Source organism: Cryptotermes secundus, unplaced genomic scaffold, assembly GCF_002891405.2.
Source record: "Cryptotermes secundus unplaced genomic scaffold, Csec_1.0 scaffold708, whole genome shotgun sequence".
NCBI lineage: Eukaryota > Metazoa > Arthropoda > Insecta > Blattodea > Kalotermitidae > Cryptotermes > Cryptotermes secundus.
Genome location: NW_019726238.1, coordinates 1,708,501 through 1,717,942, shown reverse-complemented (window position 1 = coordinate 1,717,942; position 9,442 = coordinate 1,708,501). Strand labels below are relative to the sequence as shown.

At 38.0% G+C, this 9,442-nt stretch overlaps 1 protein-coding gene across 2 annotated transcripts in view; it reads right to left on the bottom strand.

Annotated features, from left to right (window-relative positions):
- LOC111864097 (N-acetylglucosamine-6-sulfatase) overlaps window positions 1-9,442 on the bottom strand; it is a 44,601-nt gene that overhangs the window by 2,898 nt on the left and 32,261 nt on the right. For both annotated transcript variants that reach the window (XM_023851119.1, XM_023851120.1), the window contains exon 11: window positions 9,001-9,061. The gene's annotated coding sequence lies outside the window, so the exon portion shown is untranslated. The remainder of the gene's footprint in view (window positions 1-9,000; window positions 9,062-9,442) is intronic.

Sequence of the window (9,442 nt, the reverse complement as noted above, 5' to 3'; positions counted from 1 at the left end):
TAGTCTTCAAAATGAAATTACACGCGTAATTCATTCAATTACCGTCGACGAACTGCAGAGAGTGTCGCGTAATTTATTTGTGAGATGCGCGGCATGTTTGCAAGCAGAAGGAGGTCACTTTCAGCACCTGTTATAAACCACGGTAAGTTATCTTTTTACTGTATTCTTATAAATGTGTGCATGTAGAGCAACTGATGGACGGAGACTCAGCGACACCACTACACTCACGCTATCGGGGAACGGCACTGCAGTCGCGGGGAGGAGTTGCATCCGTTCTGCGGTGGTATGACTCACGGCAAATTGCAGCCACGGCGCGCACTTGATTGTACGCACTGTATATAACACATGTGGCAGAGATACAGACTATCACTGAACAACTAATAACCCAGAAATTAAAACAATGGAAATTTCTTTTTATCAAGAAACAAAACCAAACAACTTGATTAAGCTCAAGCAATAAATATAAACAATAACAAAAACTACCCTACAGTTATGAACCACATACACATATAAAATTTACACAAGAGGAAACCTAATTACTGAGGAAAGGACTGAAATACAATTTACACTATAAATAAAGCGGATAAAAAATTAGCTCTCGAAGCTGAAACTGCAATAAGTAATCTTATGTGATGGGCTCAAAACTATTACAAACATGCACAAAAAAAAAAAAGGGACATCAGCAAAGAAGACAACATAGACAGTAATAGAAATAGAAACCAATGGAAATAAATGAAATATGTAAGAAACAAAATCTCAGCAAAGGAACTCACTTTAACAAAAGCAGACAAAGGAAAACATTAGTTATTCTCACACCAAAAGATGACACCTTTAACATAATTAGCAATATACTAGTGAACAACTTACAAAGCAAACTTACAAAGCAACAAAGACATCAAAAATGAAATATGACACATACAGTAAACCCTCACTTGCTATTAATCTGGATCAACATATGAAAAATAAAACAATTCTGTTCACAGGTGAATACATACTTTATAAGACGTGTGGGTTTTAGGAGCAAGACGGATTAGAGCAGGATGGCTTTCAGACTGTGTTGAGGGCAGCTGGAGGGACTGAAACCATGAAAGAAAATTTCCAGGATTGGCTTGAACTGGATGAAGGAGTCCCTGGATTTCAGCTTCTGACAAAGAAAGAATCTGCAGCAGTGATATATATTTTTTCATCAGCACTATCTGTATATTATTAAATTTTCCACTTTTTTGTTCTCTAAGTTTGTTTGTCCTTTAGGGTTATCTTTTGCTTCATTAATCCAGATTGCTTAATCCAGATTACATCTTCCCCCTAATTAATCACAATTAGCGAGGCTTTACTGTATTACAAATAGTCATGAAAAGACTACTTCTGATTTGACATACAAAACTATAAGCAACTTGATGGACTAGCCATGGGTGCTCCACAACCAGCGGAAACATATTGTGGCATGTCTGCCGAAAGCCAGGATAGTTAGAGATAGCCATTGTGAGGCAATAGCTCTGTAAACACATTTCCATGGCTACCACACTTACACGCAATGGAGGATGCGTTGCAACACAGCTTTGGGAAACTTCCTTGTGGTTCTGCCAGGCAACATTAGTTTCGGAGTCTCGATTGGTATGACTAGCTGGGGCTGGCAGCTAAGGTCCCATAAAGGGCAATGGCATATTTCACCATTGGAGCCTCTCACATGGCGGCATTATGACTCTCAGGTACTCCTAAGATTTCCTGGGACTAATGCGGGAGAGCACTCATATATGGGTAGCTCTGGCTACTTGAGTTGTCTCCCTAGAATACCAATCAGGTGCCGTAAGCCTTCGGGGTCAACACTCTAAAATTGTTTAACCAACTCTGGTCACAACAGTATGGTTAATTAGCATTGCACTCCCACTAATCACCTGGGATACACCCCTCCCCCTGAAAGGGCACTTTAGGTCCTGGAGGTTCATGAGGATTTATTCTCAACAGGGCCAAACCACCTAAGCCATGGTGAGGCATCATGCCAAGGGCTGCGTGGCACTGGGGTGGAACTTAGCCAGTGTCATAAATGATCCCCTTGGGGCACCAGGCAGCACCCCGTTGTATTTATGCCTTCCACCCATATGGGGTACTGTGGGTAGTGACCTCTTAAATCCCCATTACTCATGGGACCAATATGGAAACAAAAAAGAATATAAAAACCGGTCCTCAGGACCTAAAATGAAAGAGGGATTCCACTTCAAGGAGATCCCTATGAGAACTACTTCAGCAGGGGGCTGGAAGCTCTAGTACATTGTTAAGGGCCTGGTTGCAACCAGTGAACCTGCTGCTGAGATTTCAGCCAAAGGCAGGGACAAACCAGTGGTGAGAAACCTGCCTCTTCTTGGAAGACAGTAATACTGACACACCACTGCAAGGGGCTAGTATTTCTAACATACCTACATAAGGAGGTCTGGGATACCTAGTCTCTGGAGTAGGTGGACTCTGTCTGGTGAAGGCAATGTGTGGATGGCTAGATGGAAATTGAAAAAGGCAAAAGCAAGGGCAAGCAAAGCAGGAACTGGGGGCATTCAGCAACCAGGGAATGCTGACATGCTAAAGCAGAGTGAAACCTTGACTGAAATCCTTAAGAGGCCTAGGTCAGAGGGTAGTATTCCTACAAAAATGGTCAGAACTGCAAAACCTCTAGGGACTCTAGGGAACCAGGGACCCACAAGGATGTGCTGACCAACATAAAGATAGCTATCTTCAAGGAACCCCATCCTGAAGACAAAATAACAGAAGACAACCTGAACAATATTCTCGAGGAACTGGGAAGGGAATTGCATGGAACTCCTTAAGGAGAACTACCACACCTAAAATCTTACAGACTGGAGGGAGGTGCATTAATATATATATGCACCGCCCAACAGTCTGGTCAACGGCTCGACCGCCCGTCACTCAGGCTACCAAACCCAGGGAATGGTCTTCATGAAACTCCAAATCTGAGCAACTTTGCCTTGCATATTACCATACCTGAAAATATGTTAACTATAGAAATTTATAACCACCATCCTATGAACTTTAATTGACAGCCATAAAGGCAGCCTGAAGTAATAACACTGTTTAGTACACAAGCTTTCATAATGGTTGGTAAGAATATACTTTCATAGGAACAAGGTAAAAAAAAGCTAACCCTGTAACAGGCCATGGACAACCTAGGACTGTGAGAGGTCGATGTTCCCACATTTTCTAGACAATCGGCTCAAAGGTGGCAGTGAAGATGTCATCCTTACACGCTGGCCTGAGGACGAGTTGACCTCAGGGCCATAGTGTGGCTGGAAGGATTAGGTCAATTTAAAAATCCAATGATTTCATTGGGACTTGAACCTGTGACTTTCCAGCTTGTAGCATAGTGCCTCAACCAACTACGCTACCACATGCCACCAACCAATTACTATTAACAAAAACCAGCAAGTTCCATCCTTGTTTCACTATCAGTGCCTGAGTAACCCAGTAACACAGCAGCCAATTAAAACTTATGTTTACACACCAATTAATAGCAATGTAATACATGCTGGTAAAAAGAAAGAAATTAAAAATTTGTGATCTCTACAAGATAACAAAATGCATTTTTTGTACAACACAATTCAAAGATTATTTTACGTGATCCTTTCGTTCATATTATTGTTTCTGGGCATTTTGGTTGTGCCAACAGACTGAAAGCAGATTCCCAACCTAGGTCAGCATATAAGACACCTGACTTACGATTGTCTTTAAATTTAATCCAGATGTGGTGTATCCTGATTGATGAAATCTTCATGGACTATCTTGATTCGTTTACGTTCATTGTATTTGCAGTGTTACTGAGCACTACCATGCACTACACCAAGAAAATCTTCTCCCAAAGTACCACATGCACAGTTCACTGCAATTCTAAATTTATTCATTATAAACTTAAGTGCAAAGTATTTTGAATTGTTTCATTTTGGTCCGTTACACTATCAGTCACCAATTATCAATAGAACCTCCGTCGAGTTACACTCGACGGAGGTTCTATTGATAATTGGTTAAGTGCAAAGAGCTAATCTACATCAACACCTTGTAATTTCAGAAAAACCACTCACATAGACTAATGGAATTACGTTAACGCAAAATATCTGAAATTAAACGTTAAGTAAGTTCTCATTCCTGTTAAAATCTTACCGTCAGCTTACGTCCTTCATAGTAGTGTATAATTATAGTCTTGAACTGTGGCAGTGTATCACTATTTTGGCAATACCGAAACAACTGGGCAATACTGTTTTCGACAGTGGGCCCATTATATCTATAGGCAATAACTAACCTACCAAATGGTGGTGAGATCACTTTTATGTCAAAATCATTAAAGAAACCTAACAGCAACAAAACATACACTCCTAAAATAAATAATATACATAAAAGAAGTATCATTTCTAAAAGCAGCATTTTCCACTTTATTGACACAAAGTGATTTTGACGTACGGCAGACGCCGCAAATTAATTTTAAAACATGTCCAGTACGCCGGTAATCGAATCGTACCTACGGATCGATTGCTAGGTGTGAGATTCGATATATTTAAAAAATGATCACCATCGATAACAAGGGCAAATATTCCATTTGAAAATAGTGCCAAATATCTGGGTGTAAACTTTGACAACATGGTAACATTAAGATTACACATAGAAAAGATCGAGGAGAAGGCCTACAGAACATTTATTAGTGTGCTTTCTCTACACACAAGTGAGTGATTAAGCCCTAAAATTAAATTAACCCTTCACAAAGCACTCGTTAGATCTGTAATGTCTTAAACTTTGCGGCAGACACCCATCTAATCCATCTAATAAAACTGAAAAACAAGGTTCTCCGCGCCATTGACAATTTTCCATGGCGCACACCGATTCGCAATTTACGCATGGCTTTCAAACTTCAGTACGCATATGATTATACAACAAAATTATGCACGTAACAAGCAGAAGTCATAAAAAAAATCATGATAATGAAAATGTTCGCAACGTTGGACATGGCGAAACCCGACACAGAAAATATAAGGCCGCTTTCACACCAGACACACGTTACCTCAACACACAATGTCCAGCGACTGCAAATACATTAGTATGAATACTAGCGTGCATGCAAGCGTTTCGCGGTCTTTCTCCTTCAGACGGCCTAGGTGACGTCACGTTGCATTACTGCTGCCAACTCTACGCAGACGTACCCTGACTAAATGAGAACTGGCCACCAGCACCGACAGCATGATCAATAAAATAGAATGCTACCATACCATCCTATGCGTCCTCCCCTCAAAGGCCCCTCAGAACCATCAGTTCACATGAATAGCAATACATAATTTTGCAATCACATCTCTTGTGCTGCAGAGATTCTAACTCCGTTTTTTTTTTCTGATCTGGGTTCAATATCACTTCACTCATATCAGTTCCACAGGATATGAGTGAAGTGATACCGAACACAGTTAAAAAAAACACAACGGAGTAAGAACTTCTGCAGCACACGGGGCCAGGAATGCAAAATTAGAAAGTTTCTCACCAGTGCCTGTAAAGTCATAACATTTCATTCATATCAATCCAACATCTCCTTACCCAAATGCATTGGGACACTGTGAACTATAACATATATAGAATACTTGTGTTTAGGAAAGCTGAAGGTGGGGAACTGAGACCGGCTCTGTGGTCTAGTGGTCAGAGTTCCTGGCTACAGATCCAGAGGTCCAGGTTAGATTCCCGGCACTACCAGATTTTTTCTGATTAGTGGGTCTGGAACGGGGTCCACTCAGCCTCATGAGGATAACTGAGGAGCTATTTGAAGGAAATAGCGGCTTCGGTCTAGAAAACCGAAATTAACGGCCATGGGGATTCGTTGCGCTGGCCATATCACACCCTCTATCCATTGAAAGTTAGCACTAACTTTGCTGACAAGTGGCGGTCACTCGGTCGGTATAGTTCGCTTACGGACTCAAGTCACGGAGTTTGTTTTGTTTGTTTGAAGGTGGGGAACTTGAAAGAAAATTCTGTTTCCATCACAAATACTTCTATTTAACCTCACACATTTGGTAACAACTTACACTTGAAAGCCACATAGAACGTACTTTTTAAGTTACATCAAAGCATTATAAGTTATATATAGCAAGCAATAATACTGACGTTTTCATTTATTATTAATTTCATTAGAATGACGTTCAGTACTGGACAGGATTATATGGCAACATTACAACATATCTTACAGAACTGCAATGAATACTGAAATCTGTATGGGAAAGAGTAACATACCTTACAGAATACTGGAAATCTGATATTCATCTTCCACTTCAGTACTGGACATGTTTATGTGGCATAAATTAATAACATATCTTAAAGGGTACTGGAAATCTGACATTCATTATCCAATACAGTACTGGACAGGATTATGTGGCAAAAATTAATAACATATCTTATGAAATACTGAAAATCTGATATTCCTTCCATTACAGTACTGGACAGGATTATATTGCAAAATTAATAACATATCTTACAGAATACTGAAAATATGATATTCATCTTCCACCTCAGTACTGGAGAAGATAAAATTGCAAATATAATAACAGATCTTACACAATTTTCATTCGTTTCATCATGGTCCATCACACTAATAATATTATAAACCGCTGATTAATTCTGTCCAGTGTGACTGGACATCAGTCACACTGGACCCAATTAATTAACCTTTTATAATAACTTACAGAATATTGGAAATCTGACATTAATCTTCCATTAAAGTATTGGACAGGATTATTTGGCAAAAATAATAACATATCTTAAGGAAATGCAATGATTATTGGAAATATTATATTCAAGTTCACCAGTTCTGTACTGGACAGAGTAATATGGAGAAAAATAAGAAGGAATACACCCACAATAATGATAATACAGAACAATAACAAAAATATTAAAATAGTTAAATAAATTATTAGAAGGAATGCACCCATAATAATAAATCAGAATATACCAAAAATAAAATAGGTAAATAAATTATACAAAATTTCCTACCCACACTGAATCCTGATGTTGAACCTGCTTCTCAGCGTTTCCTGTTGAAGCAGATAACCTGAACATTCCATTTCAATTACAAAGTAATGCCACTTCATTCTTACCTACACTTAAAGAAGAACCATGTGTATCAGGTTCCTGATGTTGATGTAATAATGTTAATGTTAATTAGTCAGTGACTCATCTTACAAAAGATTGCCTGTTCTGTAGGGAATGTAAACAACGACTATGTACTGATATGTNTTATCTTAAAAACCAGGACGATGGATAAAGTCCAAAATCCCAACATATCAGTGTGTTATACACCATCGTCAGAATCCTATAGTAACAACTATGTAATTTTGTTGCGTTCCCACTGACAAATTTGAATATTCTACATATTTTGTATATATAAAAAATGTATTTCAGGCTCGTGATGTAGATGTAGTAATGTTAATGTTAATTATTTAGTCAGTGCCTCATCTTACAAAGTATTGTCCTCTCTGTAGGGAATGTAAACATCATCGAGGACGTCCAAATAAGTGCCATATTCCACAAGAACCAAGTTATGTATTTCATATATTCCAAACAACAAACTTCTGAAATATTGACTTATTTGGACAATAGATGTAATTAACACCATTCATACATATATGACAATTTTATAAATTCCCAAAATTAGCGAATATCTCTCAACTTTGAACAGCTTCAAATTGTAGTATCATGTACATAGCATATATAGCACCAACAAGAATTTTAGAATTTTCAGTCAGTTTTAATATACAATAATTTAATAAATGTAATTATCTACTTCTCTTAGAGTTTCTGAATTTCATTTCATTTAATTTTTAATCCTCCATAAAACCTGTCAAGAGTACATTCTCATGCGGATGTGGAGATTGTCTTTTCTAGAGACACAAGGAGGATTACAGTTGTCACAAAATAGAATGCACATTTCTATAAAATAAAACTTACAAATCACTTGCCATAATTCTTCATGCTATAACACATACTCTACACACCACTGTGCACAATTTACACTGGCACTGAACAGGATTGCCAGCATAACACCAATGACAACATGTGTTTCACTTAGCATACCACCTTGTTATAAGCAAAAATTCTTCATGCAAAAAAGATGTGTACATAAAAGGGGAAACTTGTAAATCCATTGTGGGCGAATGGAAATCTTAATATTCTTGAAAACACTACAAAACCTCACCACACATCACTGTATATATTACAAACAAGACTATAACGTCACATTAGAGAATTTAAACTTCAATTTACACTCTACATTATTGTGACCAAAACAACACACATTATACCCACCACTTACTGTCACACAGAACTAAGATATAATTTCAAAAAATAACTTTAGAAATTCACTTTGCTCCCTCTTCTTACAAGTACTTATACTAATGCAAAAAACTATATCACTCTGACTAATACCTTACTCATAAGTTTAATATTCAGAGGCTACATACCAAAACTACACCCTGTTTTCTGTCACAACATAAATGCACTCATAAAATCTAGTTCACTCTCTAACCACACAACCACTAAAACATATTTTGTGCAAATCACTGTACAAATTTCACACGATATCATCAATATTAGTGTAGGAAGAACCTCAATGACACATTGTCTTTCACTACACACTCCCTATTCTTATATGCACTTATTTTCGTTAAATCAATAATGTACGTTATGGTGTATTCTTCCTTCACACATACTTTAATTTCAAGGTTCAGGGGGAAAACACTTCGATTTCGTTGTGGAACAGAGGAAACACATGTCTGTAAACTTTCGTGCACTCGCCATTACCCGTCCAGGATAATACACACATTAAAGCTTACCATATGCACTATCACACTGAACCTTTTAAGATATACTTTCAGGCGGATAATTATTCAGAGCTTGTACATACATGTGTGTAAACATACACTCATAACACCGTCTTATTATTTATTAACAAATCTTCATACCAGAAAAGACACGTACCTGGATTTTGTACACCAGATATTTAGGTCACAGTAACAGGGCAGCCAACCTCTTAACATGACTGAAACAAAAACATTCTATTATCAGTTCGATTACAGGACGGTAATTTTTCGCCCTACATTTTACCTATTTTCGTGTATAATATTATTCTACTTTCAATTCAGGAAGGGAAATTCGGGCGAAACAGATATCCAAGCAGTCACTGAATTGGTCGCGTATCCATCCACGAGAGACAAGGGAACGATTTCACCGATAATAAAGATTTTTCGTCATAACGTTATGCCATTGGAGGGCAGCATAATGCCATAGTGTTTGATATTCAGTAATCACTGGTATCACCGTGGGGGATGCGCAAACTCGTGAGGTGGGAGCGGCGTTTTCGACACAATCTAAGCTATCACGTAGCAACAAAACTTGGGAATATACATATATATATATATAC